Source organism: Dysidea avara, chromosome 2, assembly GCF_963678975.1.
Source record: "Dysidea avara chromosome 2, odDysAvar1.4, whole genome shotgun sequence".
Taxonomy (NCBI): Eukaryota; Metazoa; Porifera; class Demospongiae; order Dictyoceratida; family Dysideidae; genus Dysidea; species Dysidea avara.
In genome coordinates this window covers 36,863,517-36,879,214 of record NC_089273.1, presented here as the reverse complement: position 1 = coordinate 36,879,214, position 15,698 = coordinate 36,863,517, and the positions used below count along the sequence as shown (strand labels likewise).

Here is a 15,698-nt window from a genome sequence, read left to right as displayed (position 1 = left end):
AGCTAGAAGAAGTTTCCTTGTAGAGAGTTCTGCTACAAACAAATCACCCTGTAGAAAGATCAGCTAGAAGAAATCACCTCGTAGAGAGTTCAGCTTCAAAGAAACAATCATGTGAGAGTTCAGGTACAAACAAATTGTCCTGTAGAGAGATCAGCTAGAAGAAGTTACCTTGTAGAGAGTTCAGCTACAAAGAAACCATCATGTAGATAGTTCAGGTACAAACAAATCACCCTGTAGAAAGATCAGCTATAGAAGAAATCACCTTGTAGAGAGTTCAGCTACAAAGAATCTATCGTGTAGAGAGTTTAACTACAAACAAATCACCCTGTAGAAAGATCAGCTATAGAAGAAATCACCTTGTAGAGAGTTCAGCTACAAAGAAACCATCATGTAGAGAGTTCAGCTACAAACAAATCGGCCTGTAGAGAGATCAGCTAGAAGAAATTACCTTGTAGAGAGTTCAGCTACAAAGAAACAATCATGTAGAGAGTTCAGCTGCAAACAAATCACCTGTAGAGAGTTCAGCTAGAAACAAGTCACCCTGTAGAGAGATCAGCTAGAAACAAGTCACCTTGTAGAGAGTTCAGCTAGAAGAAGTAACATTGTAGAGCTACAAAGAAGCTACCATGTAGAGTTCAGCTGCAAACAAATCACCCTGTAGAGAACTCAGCTACAAACAAATCGCCCTGTAGAAAGATTAGCTAGAAGAAGTTACTTTATAGGGAGTTCAGCTATGAACAGATCACCCTGTAGAAAGTTCAGCTACAAACAAATCACCCTGTAGAGAGTTAAGTTACAAAGAAACCACCATGTAGAGAGTTCAGCTGCAAAAAAAATCAATCACTCTGTAGAGAGTTCAGCTAGAAGAAGTCACCTTGTAGAGAGTTAAGCTGCAAATAAATCACCCTGTAGAGAATTCAGCTACAAACAAATCACCCTGTAGAAAGATCAGCTAGAAGAAGTTACCTTGTAGAGAGTTCAGCTACAAAGAAACCACCATGTAGAGAGTTCAGCTGCAAACAAATCACCTGTAGAGAATTCAGCTAGAAACAAGTCACCCTGTAGAGAGATCAGCTAGAAACAAGTCACCCTGTAGAGAGTTCAGCTAGAAGAAGTCACATTGTAGAGAGTTCAGCTACAAAGAAACTACCACGTAGAGAATCCAGCTGCAAACAAATCATCCTGTAGAGAGTTCAGCTAGAAGAAGTCACCTTTTAGAGAGTTCAGCTACAAAGCAACCACCATGTAAAGAGTTCAGCTGCAAAAAACTCAATCACCTTGTACAAAGATCGGCTAGAAGAAGTTACCTTGTAGAGAGTTCAGCTACAAAGAAACCACCATGTAGAGAGTTCAGCTGCAAACAAATCACCTGTAGAGAGTTCAGCTAGAAACAAGTCACCCTGTAGAGAGTTCAGCTAGAAGAAGTCACATTGTAGAGAGTTCAGCTACAATGAAACTCCCATGTAGAGAGTTCAGCTGCAAACAAATCACCCTGTAGAGAACTCAGCTACAAACAAATATGCAGTGAAAAAGATAAGCTAGAAGAAGTTACCTTGTAGAGAGTTCAGCTACAACGAAACCACCATGTAGAGAGTTCAGCTACAAACAAATCACCTGTAGAGAGTTCAGCTAGAAACAAGTCACCCTGTAGAGAGATCAGCTAGAAACAAGTCACCTTGTAGAGAGTTCAGCTAGAAGAAGTCACATTGTAGAGAGTTCAGCTACAAAGAAACCACCATTTAGAGAGTTCAGCTGCAAACAAATCACCCAGTAGAAAGTTCAGCTATGAACAGATCACCCTGTTGAGAGTTCAGTTAGAAACAAGGAATCCTGTAGAGAAATCACCTAGAAGTATCGCCTTGTAGAGTTCAGCTACAAACAAATCACCTGTAGAGAGTTCAGCTACAAACAAATCACCCTGTAGAGAGATCAGCTAGAAGAAGTTACCTTGTAGGGATTTCAGCTACAAACAAATCACCCTGTAGAGAGTTCAGCTACAAAGAAACTATTCTGTAAAGAGCTCAGCTGCAAACAAATCACTTGTACAGAATTCAGCTACAAACAAATCGCCCTGTAGAGAGATCAGCTAGAAGAAATTACCTTGTAGATAGTTCAGCTACAAACAAATCACCCTGTAGAGAGTTCAGCTACAAAGAAACTATTCTGTAAAGAGCTCAGCTGCAAACAAATCACTTGTACAGAATTCAGCTACAAACAAATCGCCCTGTAGAGAGATCAGCTAGAAGAAATTACCTTGTAGATAGTTCAGCTACAAACAAATCACCCTGTAGAAAGATCAGTTAGAAGAACTTACCTTGGAGAAAGTTCAGCTACAAAGAAACCATTTTGTAAAGAGCTCAGCTGCAAACAAATCACCTGTACAGAATTCAACTACGAACAAATCACCCTGTAGAGATCAGCTATAAGAAGTTACCTTGTAGATAGTTCAGCTACAAACAAATCTCCCTGTAGAGAGATCAGCTAGAAGAAATTACCTTGTAGAGAGTTCAGCTACAAAGAAACCACCATGTAGAGAGTTCAGCTGCAAAGAAATCACCCTGTAGAAAATTCTGCCAGAAACAAATTGCCCTGTAGAAAGATCAGTTAGAAGAAGTTACCTTTTAGAGAGTTCAGCTACAAAGAAACCATTCTGTAAAGAGCTCAGCTGCAAACAAATCACCTATACAAAATTCAGCTACAAACACATCACCTGTAGAGAGATCAGCTAGAAGAAGTTACCTTGTAGATCGTTCAGCTACAAACAATTCACCCTGTAGAGAGAGCAATTAGAAGAAGTCACCTTGTAGAGTGTTCAGTTACAAAGAAACCACCATGGAGATTTCTGTAATCAATATATGTGACCGGATTTGCGAAAAGGGGTCTTCCACACACATCCAATTCCGTAAATGTTGGAGACCATAACTCAGTGTTCAAGTAACATAATTATTAACCTGAACATTTCACCATGTATTCAGCTATAGTGGTGCTCACCACTGCCCAAATATCAAGGCAATAGCTCTTTCCAATCTGAAGTTATCAATTGTCAAAGTTGGCAAATTGGACCCCTTTTCGCAAATCCGGTCACATATGTATTATACAGTATATATAATTTGTACATTTACTGATAAAATATTTAAAGTACATCTACTTCATCTTTTCTTCTTCCTGTAGTAAAGAAAAAAACATAGGTTAAAAAAGTCCCAAAGCTGGCCATAGGCCGGCTTTGGGGTATACAAATACAAAAAGAAATGAAATCTAATCCAAAACAGCCAAGCTGTAAAAAAAGTGTGCGGCCCTCAGAAAGGCTATGGTGAAAAAAGATGTGAAATCCAAGGTGGCGGCCAAGAAATGGCTGTGATGGTAGGTTAGTGGTAAAAATTTTAATAACGACAATTCAGGTGAATTTTTGTGAAGCGGCACAAAAATTCACCTGAATTGTCATTATTAAAATTTTTACCACTAACCTACCATCACAGCCATTTCTTGGCCGCCACCTTGGATTTCACATCTTTTTTCACCATAGCCTTTCTGAGGGCCGCACACTTTTTTTACAGCTTGGCTGTTTTGGATTAGATATACTTTGTACATTTACTGATGAAATCAGAAATATTTGCTTGTACATCTGCTTCATCTTTATGTATTATATATATATACTTTGTACATTTACTGAAATATTTAAGGTACATCTGCTTCATCTTTTCTTCTTCCTGTGGTAAAGAAAAAAAGATAGGTTAAAAAAGTCCCAAAGCAGGCCATAGGCCGGCTTTGGGGTATACAAATACAAAAAGAAGTGAAATCTAATCCAAAACAGCCAAGCTGTAAAAAAAGTGTGCGGCCCTCAAAAAGGCTATGGTGAAAAAAGATATGAAATCCAAGGTGGCGGCCAAGAAATGGCTGTGATGGTAGGTTAATGGTAAAAATTTTAATAACGACAATTCAGGTGAATTTTGTGCCAATTGACCAAGCGGCACCAAAATTCACCTGAATTGTTGTTATTAAAATTTTTACCATCAACCTACCATCACAGCCATTTCTTGGCCGCCACCTTGGATTTCACATCTTTTTTCACCATAGTCTTTTTGAGGGCCGCACACTTTTTTTACAGCTTGGCTGTTTTGGATTAGATAATAACTACCCCTAGCTAATAATATCCGTTTCAAAGAATCTTAACAGAAACATTGCTTTTAATAATGTACTAGCATTTTATGTTCATGTTATCTGATCATCAGATCATGTGTAATAATCATACAGTATGGCAGTACTGTATTTTTTTTATTATGGATTATGGAGGTTTGGGTTTTTCTTGGCCAAACATATTACCCAAAACAAGCATTCCTGGTGCATTGGCAGTATTTTTTAGGCATGGCCAAGCCCATGAACATGCCTTAAGCAGTTTATTTATTAATTTAGATATAAGACAAGGTCAGTACAGAAGGATAAACCTATAGGAGTACAATCTGAAAAAGTAAACAAAAAGTGAACTAACAGACAAACAGACAAAACAATACATAGCATTATTATACACATAATGACCATAAATGCTTCCAGTAGCTTTTTCTATGAAATTTCAAAAAAAATTTCAGTGGAATTTTCTGCTTATTAACTACCTGCCTGTCTGATGCCTTCAGACAAAGCATTTCATTACTGGAAATTTAACACTTTTTTGGTCATGTGCATTTGTGTTGGAAACTTCTGTAAAATATCCAAATAAAACAGTCACTTTTGAATGCTTTTATAGCTATGCCTATGTAAGATTAAAACAAACACAGTGGCACAACTTCCTGGCCTAAGAAACACAACCTAAGCTAAGATCACAACCACATACATGCTGTTCAGCAAAATAATATCTGGAAGTCACATCTGACTTATATAATACAGCACTACATATGCCAAAAGGTTACAAAATCTTCTGTAGCTGAGATTCAGCTATGAAGTTGCATATATCATATTCAACTATCTTATGGTAACTACACATGAAGTGTCTACTGAACAGGATATGTGGTATGTACACATCCATGTTATACGGGACAGGTACACGTGACCTATCCTGCTTCATGTCCTAATGTAGGATTAGTGACTTTTACTTTGACAGATGGAACTGGACAACTCGTATTTACTGTGATGTTTACCTTTATCTTAGACATGAATTAACAATTTCACATCACAGGCCATATACATAGGGCCGATAGGGGTATATGACCACTGAATTATTTGTTGAGGAAATTTGAAATTTAGAGACTCCTTAATGAGATCCAAGATACCTTCATGAACGTAGCTATAAACAACTGGTTCTAGCCCATATGGGATATATACATACCAAAACAATGCATTCAAATGAAATGATTGAACACATGTACGGGGCTGAAAGTTTGTAACAAATAACCCATGGCAAAGAGAGACCATGACAAGAGCATCACCACATTATTGTACCATTTAAACTCTACAAGACCGACGAAAGAATGGTAGATTAATTTAAATTAGCATGACGCAGTGCAAAGTTATTTATATGTTTCTGGTCCTACCAAATCCCCAAAATTTACCAGGTGACCAGGCTTTTTTTTTTTTTTTTTTGCAACCTTTGAGTTGTGGTACACTACATCTGACATGAAATTATAGGGAAATGTGTAAAGTTAGTGCATCTTGATCAGTAAAGTGTGTTTACAGACATTCAGCAAACATTGCACAATACAGACATTGCACAATTCATTCAGCAAAGAATGACCAGGAAGGGAACCAGAAACATATAATTAACTTTTTGTGGCCTAAAATTATGACTAAATAGCTAGCTGTTTCTCACCACTGCCTGCCATCTTTTCCAAATACTAGAACTAGTCAATTAAATTTATCTCACTGCCAAGCCAGAACAGAAATACATCCTAACTCTTTTCTTCCAAGACGATTCCCATCTTTACACTATCCTGAAATTAACATATATAGAGACTTTTAAGTCATACTAATACTTTCACTACAAAAAAAAGAATTGATTACCTTACCTTTAAGAGACTGTGGAAAGGTATGGAAATGTCAGATTTCCACAATATTATCTTACCTTTCCTTTCATCAGGAATGATCACATTTCCACAACTTTCCTGAAAAGATTCAGCCGTCTTTTTGATCTTTCCTTACCACTTAAAGGCTAGGAAAGGCCGTTTTTCCCAACAGTAAATGCAAGGAAATGTCACAATTTTTTTACCTTCGTCCCACCCCTATATTCTGTATTAATTGGTTTAAATACTTCAATTTTAAATCAACAAAAGGTCATCCATCCATACACAAAAATGCAACATAGTCAAAGTACAAAAAATGTCTGTCTTAGTTGTTCATCAATATATTCTTTATGACAAACTTTATCAGTGGCAGACTCCTTGCCCGAATGTTTTCTGTGTACCGTAAATGGAAAAAATAGATGTAATGCCAAAATATTGTATAGTACAATTAAATACCTGTTAGTATTGCGACTTTTTCCAAACAACATTCCACCTCTTGAAGTCGTATCTTTCTAATAGTCATATCTAACAAAAAACACATTACTCTATTATACAATTATCCCTCAAGAAACTCACCAGGAAATAATTGATCTAGATGCCAAAACAGCTTGTCCTGGGCAGCGATCAATACTTGAATAATCATGCTGAATGGTCCGATGCAGAGAATGCTATTGAAAAGAAGATATGCATGTGAACTACTACTGCTGGTAATAGAAAAACACATCACAATACCAGTACAAAATATTTTACAGCTGTACAAAGTGATGAATTAGGAGTCTTTGTATTTTGATAGTATGTTGTTATAGCAATACCTCACTACCATAGTCAACCTAGTAAATGCGACCATCTTCATGAAAACCTACCTAGTTTGTATGATTTCTAAAGTTCTTTTGGCTTTCTCGGGATTGAAAATTTTAATAAAACATAAACTGAGTATGAATACATAAGCATAGAACTGCATACAATAATACTATACAAAAGCAGCCTAAATTATCTGCCTCTTTAACACTGGACCACAGTAGCACTACGTTTTTGTGTAGGCTAATGGCAACCGGGATACACTTATCTGATGTGTAGTAAACAAATGATGTGCATGCAAAGGCTCAGATTTTGAAGCCACCTTGTGAATGTTTCGTTGGATTATAATATAGATAGCTGCTATTTTCATGTCATTGTATCCACAAGCAATCAAGCCGAATGTCAAAGCACGGTGAATACTATGCACAACTATACATCAGCATCAGAAATGTCAAACAATTATGCTGTCCTAAACTTCTAATAATGCAAAGGTCAAGCAGAACAAATACACCATATTTCTATAAAAATACTCTGGTTGGTCGTAAGGACCTCATACAAGCTCTACCTTCTGTGTTCACCCTCCAGTGCTTAACCAGTAAAGTTAATGATTCACTTGAGCCATGGGTATGTGTCATTACATGTATAATACCATACCTGTTTCACTGCCCGTACAAAAGTCTCAATAGTAGCAGTGAAATTTATCCCGTATTTCACTGGTAGCAGTGAAAAAGTTGTAATTGCAATTTCATTGGCTAGAATTTATGTTAACAATGTAGCGCCAATTAGTGTCGACGCGTGTTTAGTACATAGTGACAAATTGCGTACATAGCAAAGCTAATGCAGCACATGTAGCGAGTATGGTATTAACTGGGAATAGCATGGGTAGCAGTGAAATTTGGGATAAATACCACTCTTGTTGTATTGGAAATGGTAAATTTCACTCGGCTTCGTCTCGTGAAATTTATCCCCATTTCCAATACAACACTCGTGATATTTATCCCAAATTTCACTGCTACCCATGCTATTACTAGTACTAATCCAACAACTGAATGTGTTACTGTATAATACTCTCAATAGCAGCTTGACGTATTATATTGAAATACGTCAATCGATTAGCCAATAGAATTAGTATTATACTTGTTTGTCAAGGTCCCATGACAAAAATCTATAATACTGGCTAAAATAGTGTGGTGTGTTTATATTAGAAGTAAATGTCCGATTCGACAACTATTGTTACCATAGTGATAGATGTCCCCAAGGTATGACACAATACGGTTGCTTAGCAACGGTTGCTAGGTAACCATTGCTAAGGTAAAAGTCATTTTGAGACCATAGCAATGGTTGCCAGGCAACGGTTGCTAAGTGTGATTGGTCTTTCGCAGAGGTTATTTTTGAATTTCTGTTGCCTAGTAACAGTTGCTATGGTTGTCGGATTAATTTGCAATAGGACAGATGGCTGTGGTATTCGGGATTAATAGTTCTCGCATTGTAAACAGGAACGAAATAGTGCTCGGCTTTGCCTCGCACTATTTTACTCCTTCCTGTTTACAATGCTTGCACTATTAATCCCGAATACCACAGCCATCCATCCTATTACATATACTTATTACATGGGTGTGTGTTATTACAGATTTTTGATCAAGAATTGGATTACAGGAAACAGATACACAAAGTACAATATCATTTACACTTAGAGGAGACACACATTCCACACTAACTTCCAATACAGGCTTTTGGATCAAGGACTGAATTAGAGGATACAGATACACAAAGTGCCACATCACTTACACTTAGAGGAGACACTTTTTGACATACGTACAATCCATGCTAACAACCAATAATCACATTAATCATAACCACTAACCTGAAACTTTAAAAGTTCTCATGTGGTTAGCCCATTCTTTGTCTTAAACTGTATCTCATCCCTAAAAGAAATGCAAAGGAGTATGTGCAATCTCATACACACAACTTACCTCAAACATAACCCTCAGTCATTTGCTAAAACTGTGGTTAACTCCTAGTTCATAAGTCTCGCGATCCGTGTTGCTCGAGGTGTTGGCTACAGTATTAAAAATCAACTACAACAAACATAGGCAAATTACTGCTTACCTCTACGGTACTTGGGTGTCAAAAGGCGGCACAGCGGTACTGAAAGTCAGGAAACAGAGGTGACAGCGGTGCCACAATAGTCTGAAGGCCACGGCAGTATGTCGGTTCGGCAAGCTGCAATCTTTTTCCTCCATTCGTGCGCGCCACCATCACGATACTTCAGCGTTAAACCTGAGCGTTAACTGCTCTAGCTGTAGACGTAGACTACGGTACTACCACTGTCACCGTCAGCCACTTCTTCTTTCCCAAGTTACAACTTCCGTAAACTAACATTTCCAAGTAGCATTAGCGCAATAATGCGCTATTGCAAGTGCGGATGTTATAAAGTTACTCTGCCACGTACTCTGCGATAGCGATAACGACTTCAACTAGACTACCTGGTGATAATAGCCAAATAGGTAGACTAGATGTAAGTCACAGTGGCCATGCAGAGCGTCCTGTTCCATTAATCGCTGGCATGGCAGCTTGAAGTCTAGCACTCTAGCTCGCGAGTTGTAGCCATAGTCGGCCTCATTCAGTGGTGCACATTCACCAGTATTAATTCTTAGCTAAATAACTTCCATTGCATACATTAAAAAACTTAACAACTTTACATGTGTTTACTGTGCAATGTAAATACATGGAAAGTTAGAGGGCCTTGAAAGATCGTCTTTCCATGAGTTTCCTGAAACTAGGAAATATACGTAAATCCGATCCGTATTTGTAGTGTTTAATTCAGTGTAATTGTACATTAGCATAATACCTGTAAGGGTTTTGCTAATTAAACAAATAAATAAAATATTCTAATTGAACGATTGCATATTAGAGACTGACTACTACTCAATGAAAAGTTATATAGGTAACATCCCCAATGGTGTTAGTAGAATAGTTGTATTACTAGGACTGTACATGTGATCAGATTTGTGAAAAAGTACCTTTTTCACACATAAAATTTGATCCATTTTTTGAACTTTGAAGCTTCATAACGTTTCAATTATGGCTTACAATTGCCTGAAATGTCTCAAGAATAGGCCTGCGCCTATTATGCCGGCATAATCTTGAGAATAATAGGTCACCAATTTTGTGAGAATAATTCCGGAATAATAGGATGGTTACAGGCATAATTTTAGAATAATCGGACGACCACGGGAATAATTGGTGGAATTAGGGGGCGTGTCTCTTCTTGATTACCTAGAAGAAAGAGTTAAGCTACTACAAATTATATAAAGCTGGCTGAAAGGAGCTGAAAAGCCTCTAAAAGATCGATATACTCTAATAGAACGCTCAAATACTCTAATAAAGCAGTCAGATCGTTTCATGTTAACAATCTGCAGCCAGCATTAGGGATTTAACTGCGTAATTATCTGCAATTCTGAAACTTGTACATCTTATACCAGTGTATCTTCTTCAAGTCTTTGAGCATTATTATCTACCTAACTTAGTAGCTATATAGTAGTTACAGCATATTATTATAATACACTAATAATTAAATACACTTGAATTATTACTGTAGATAGCTATTCTATAAGTCTGCTGTAACTATTATGGATAGAAAAATGATGTGTAAGGTGGAATGCTTCATATATGGCTATTAATAATTCGGACAAAACTACTTATAGCAGCATCTTGAAATCTAAGCGACTAGCCACATAATTATATATATATATATATACTGAATGAGAATAATTATGGAATAATAGGCTGGATATGAGAATAGCAAAAAGAATAATAGGAGAATTTTTTGGGAAATTCTGGAAAGAATAATAGGTAAAATTTTGAGCATAATAGGCTCAGGCCTACTCAAGAATGTAACTACAGTAACTGGCTGCATTCTGATACTAAGAGCAAGGTAATCACTACAAGGAGGCAAGTGTTATATCATTTTGTTTGCTAGTATATAATTATGTAAAATGTGTGGAAAAGGTACCTTTTCGCAAATCTGGTCACATATAGTGCACCTGTTCCATGACTTTGCCTGCCGTGATGTATCTCCCCATACTCCACTCTGATTGGCAATTAATCAGCTTTATTATGTTAAGTCATTGTATTCTAGATGCTGAAATATATGCACATCTCTATTCTTATCACGTAGCTAGGGCTGAGTCAAAGGTGTTCAAAATTGTGCCTAAAATGCTTTTGGGAATTTCCCAAAATTTTCACCTATTGTGCTCTTCAACGTTTCCATTGTTCTTGCATTATGCTCCTAGGTTAGCAACTTTCTTAGTCATGTTGGAAGACTTTAATCAGTGAATGCTCAATTAGAGTATTTCACCACAAAATGATTGTATCAATCTAAGTAGCTATGTACAATGCATTTGAGTGCTCTATTGCAGTTTCCACTAACTGCTCTATTAGGGAGTGTTTATATATATATATATATTTATGGAATTAATTTCCAGTGTGAAATATCCACATAATATGTGACTCGGCATGTGGGCACATGATTTTTGCCTACTTTTTCAAACTTTCATCATTCATGTAATAGTTGTAACATGGGAATGAAGGCTTTGCCTGAAATGTATGCCCGAATGCCTGAGGGCTGCAGGCCTGAGGACAGACATTTCAGGCAAAGCTCGAATTGTCCGTGTTACAGCTAATATGCAACACTTTGCATGGGTAGATCAAAGAAATAATACCTTTAATCTGGGAAGATCAAAGGAATAATGCCTTTTATCTACCTATTTTGTGTTGTCAAGTGTTTCTTTCTTTTAAAAACTACTAAAATGTATATAAAACCTATATAGGCAAGATGCACTTTACATTGTGGGTTTCATGTGGCTTACAATTGAGTCTACTGTGGCTCTCAATTGAGACAAACTGAATCCCACAATAAAAACTATCTCTTGGTGATATAGGTTTCTTACACATTTTTAAAACCTTACATAGTAAGTGCTAGTGTTATAGTTGAAACTTTTTTGAAACTATACCAAACCATATCAAAAGCACTTTCAAGTACATCAAAGGTACTCTCAAATACATGAAGTAACTTCAAAGGCTTTAAACTGATTGATTTAATAACTTTAAGGCTTTTAATACAACTTTAAAGTATTACATAATAGTTGTAATTACCACATTCACCCCTGATCTTCCTTATATGTCAAAATAGCCTAGCTGTCAAAACAGCCTAGTTATAGCCCTGCTACATTTCGTATGTAGCTCGGCTAGCTGGGCTACATACAAAATGTAACCTAGGCAGTTCCTTTGATTTGAGGTGTGAAAGTGTTACATAACTTTTTATACCATTATGTCATAGCAATTCAATTTTCAGCTCTTAGTAACCATTTAATTGGCACAATGATGCAAGTTACAGAATGCAAATAGTCTGTCCTAATACTGAGATATGACCTGTAGTGTAACAGGGTGTAGTTTGTGCCCACATGCCCTGTTTTCGCAGGCCCGGTAACGTATGCTAACATAGCACTCCAGTTTATTATGCTTTTATTATACTACACTTAGCTTGAGTGTAGGAGCACCACCATTCTTCTAACCAGTTGAAATTGTGTATGACTAAACCATGCAGTTGACTTTTGATGGATCAACCTTCGCAAAATATTTGTTAATCTCAGGTGTAGATTAAGAATGGTGATGTCATGTATACAGGCAATTATGTGTACACACAAACTGGTCTATCTACAGCAGGTATTGTAGGTCCTTAAGCCCTGCCACTGAGGGCTGGTGTATAATTTTACAGATTGAAGGTGACCTTTAATATAGCTGGGGGGTATGTCACAATGGAAATACTGTAAGTATTTGTTGGGAATGTTTTGATGGGCTCTTTAGCCTCCTGCTCTCCAGAATATTTTACAAATTAATAAAAATCAAATCATGGAATGAAAACAAAAACTGAACATAATAATCAAAAACAAAAAGCAAGCCAACAGAATCATTGGCTATACTACAAATTGCAGTCCCATGCGAAAAAGAAGGAGGCAGTTTAACTTTCCAGTGGCGGATACAGGGGGCTGTAATGCTTTCAGCTGAAACCCCCTCTGAAAAGTGCGCACACCCCTAATTTGTTTATGATTTGTGTGAGTGATAAAATCATCAAACGTTATGCATAGTGTATCACATTGGGACCTTTTCTACTGGCTAAACTTCATACTGTTGCCTTTGATATCACTGAAAATGGCATTACGGCGTTGAAGCGTGGTAAGCGCCTCTACAAATAATTATCGTTTTAGTTGCTTCAAAACTTTCTTCGAAGGCCTGGATCAACTATGAAACAATGTTTTGGAGTGATTTTTATGATTCACTATAGCTCTATGTAGCTATAAGCCACTGAGCTATAAGCCACTGAGCTATAAGACTGAGTTTACAACCCAAGCTGGACTATAGCTAGACTAAGCGATTCTGAACCTGAAACCCCCTCTGAAAATTCCTAGATCCGCCACTGCTTTCTGTACTGAAAAGTCTCTGAGAAGATAAACATACTCTAACTGAACAACCGAACACTCAAATAGAGCATATATCACATTGCTTTGATGAAGATTTACCACACTTGACTGCATAATAGGCCTGCATCAAATATGCCAGCATAATAAATGCATAATAGGCTCAGTGGAGTGCTATGCAAATGTAATACTAGCATATTAAGTAGATTGGAGCTTAATTTCACTAAATCATGAAAATAGACCGACACTCCTTAATAAAGCAGTCAGTGGAAAATACCAACTGCAATAGAGCACCCAAATGCATTGTACATAGCTCCTTAGATTAATAGAATATTCACTGATTAAATTTTTAACATTATTGCGAGAAAAGTTGTTAACCTAGGAGCATAATGCAAGCATAATGGGAGCAGTGAAGAGCATAATAGGTAAAAAAATTTGGGAAATTTATGGAAGCATTTTTGCAAAATTTTGGGCATATTTGACTCAGGCCTAGCAAATACCCTGACAAAAGGAATGGTCTAGATACGTATGCCCACATCTAGTACTACATGCATGTGTATGTGATGTATACCTGGCACCTGCCACTGCTTGAAGGTTCTTAGTTTACTAATTTGTTAAGATGCCTTACTGTAGTTATACTGATAGTAAAGTGTCAGTAAACTTAAGTATATGGAACATAATTATTTTACTAAGTTTTAAACTCTCAGTAAAACATCAGTGAATGCGGGTTTACTGAAAAACTACTAAAATAACAAAGTGTTCCATATACTGGGGATATACCACTGTAGTAAACTAAGATACTTCAAGCAGTGTGCACTTACAAAAGTTTATTTAAGAATAAATAATTGCACTTTTCGCTTTTTATGTAGGCAAGTATGGTCAGACACACTTGAAATGATTCTTTACAAGTAAACAGTCACAATGCACTCACTAGCATTTCCTTGTCAATAGTATGAATTATTTAATAAATATTGTAAAGTTTTTGTCCACAAGAGTAGCACAACTCCCTGGCCTCTGATCTGCAACACCAAGAGTCAGTGGTGTAGCCAAGGGTGGCTCAAATTTCCCTGGGACAATGGTGCCCACTCGCTAATGCTATTATGAACAAGAAACAAGTAGTGCATATCGTTGCAGCACCATAGTCTCATTTTAAATCAAAAGCTGATATTAAGATAAGTGGATCATGTGATCAAAGTGGTTTCAATACTTTCTATTTAATGCACAGCATCACATGTTTCAAATTTTAGGTGGGGAAAGAGGAGCAAGAGGAAGTATGGAACCCAGTCTATCACATCCAGAATACTAAGTTGTGATTAGCAGCATGGATTCTGTTGTTGGTGAGGTTAAGTGACGGTAAACAAAAACTAAATTCTCTGGTGTTAGACAAGTCGGTTGGAGATGAAAGATTCACTGGTGACTAAATTATTATTATTATTAATGCTATTATTTATCTGATTTATCAGAAAGACAGGGTGTTACCAAAAGGTAAAGCCTGTATGAGGGTGCTTCCCTTAACAGATACAAAAAGTAACCAAACAACAAATACAACAGAAAAAAAACACAGACAAAAGAACAACTACAACAACAAAAAAGTACTTAGAAGCTAGCTAATTGCAACAAAACAGCTTATACAGGGCTGGACAAAATCTGGACAGACTGAGGGTAAAAATAGTATAAGGTACAGTGTTCTATATTGTAGTGTTCACAGAAAAAGAGTATTTATAGGAATTGATAGTACATAGATTGCAGTGCTACAAGTGACAGAGAATGAGCTTGAATATGAGATAAATTGAAATTACAGTAGTCAGATAGCTTCAGGGAATCATACCTGCTGTGTAATATGTCATACCGTATACGTAAAAAGTTTCAAAGTTTCGAGGTGGAAAACTTTCGTAGATGAGCAACTATGGCAAGATTCGGAGGAAAATTTTCGCAGCTAAGCAGTCACAATAGTTAATTATATGCATAATTGCTGGATTCGGAAGAAATTTTCGTAGGTGAAAGGAGATCTATGAAATCTACGAAAATTTTCCACCTCGAAAATTTTTATGTATACGGTACAGCATAAAGCACCTCTATCCAAAAGAAAGAAATCGTGCCGCGCGACCTATTCTTATTAATTGTTAAATTTATTTTTAATTCCGGCCCTAATGGCACTCCCATCCTCCCCGATCTCTAGCTAGAAGTTAAACCTAATTTAATTTATACAAGAAAAAAAAAAGAAATTAGCAGCTAAACCTACAGTTTATTCAACGGAATTTTCTACTGACTGAGTAAGTAAGTAACTGACTAACTGACTGATGCCTTCAGACAAACGTAACTCGATAACGGCTAAGGCTACGGGCTTGATTTTTTCACTGTTCGACGTCGCTTCAGCCCGACAGGTGCCTTTTGGCATACCGCAGTACGTACAATGCATTCTTCATGGACTTAC

General features: G+C 36.9%; 1 long non-coding RNA gene across 1 annotated transcript; it reads right to left on the bottom strand.

The window, feature by feature from the left end:
• Positions 1-6,240: 6,240 nt before the first annotated feature.
• On the bottom strand, positions 6,241-9,194 carry LOC136247219 (uncharacterized). Its single transcript, XR_010697202.1, has 6 exons — positions 8,895-9,194; positions 8,759-8,844; positions 8,650-8,710; positions 6,564-6,655; positions 6,444-6,512; positions 6,241-6,380 (listed from the first exon to the last, which is right to left on the bottom strand). It is a non-coding gene; the product is annotated as an uncharacterized lncRNA (long non-coding RNA).
• Positions 9,195-15,698: the final 6,504 nt, after the last annotated feature.